The sequence below is a fragment of the Chrysochloris asiatica genome, unplaced genomic scaffold, assembly GCF_000296735.1.
Source record: "Chrysochloris asiatica unplaced genomic scaffold, ChrAsi1.0 scaffold00310, whole genome shotgun sequence".
In the NCBI taxonomy this organism is placed as follows: Eukaryota; Metazoa; Chordata; class Mammalia; order Afrosoricida; family Chrysochloridae; genus Chrysochloris; species Chrysochloris asiatica.
Window position 1 is genome coordinate 1,799,860 of NW_006408828.1, and position 625 is coordinate 1,800,484.

Below are 625 nucleotides of genomic sequence, written 5' to 3' on the forward strand. Positions count from 1 at the left end.
CAGTCCAGCACGGTAAGCCCCAGTGCCACACCAGGACTCCATTCTTACTCTAAAAAGGTAGAATCACCTAGCCACTTAAATAATACAGCTCAGTCAAAAATAGGTACATTAGGATCCCACATGACACCTTGGAGTCCTGCTGTGGAGCTGTAGGGTCAGCTCTGCACTGTGAACTACAAGATCAGCAGTTCAAATCCACCAGTGGCTCCTCAGAAACCCTTTACAGGGTCACCAAGAGTCGGAACTGATTTGACAGCATTTAACAACAACAAGGCACCTACCAACCAAAGTGTATGTATATATACATGTACACACACACACAAATGAGGGTGGATCAAAAATTATCCACAGTCTGGTTACATTAAAACACCCATCCACATCCATGACTGAGTGAGCATATGACATGATTCTGTTGAATAGACAAGTGACAGTGGATTCTGTGGCAAATCATTTGCAAATCAGCCATGGCTCTGTCTATGAAATAATCCATGACAGACTTGGGTTTCAAAAAACTTGTGCCACTGCTTAAGAATAAGCATAAGGTTGGAGGCCTGTCACTTCCCGACTTCAAATTTTACTACATGACTACAGTGGTCAAAACAGCTTGGTACTGGTACAATGAAAG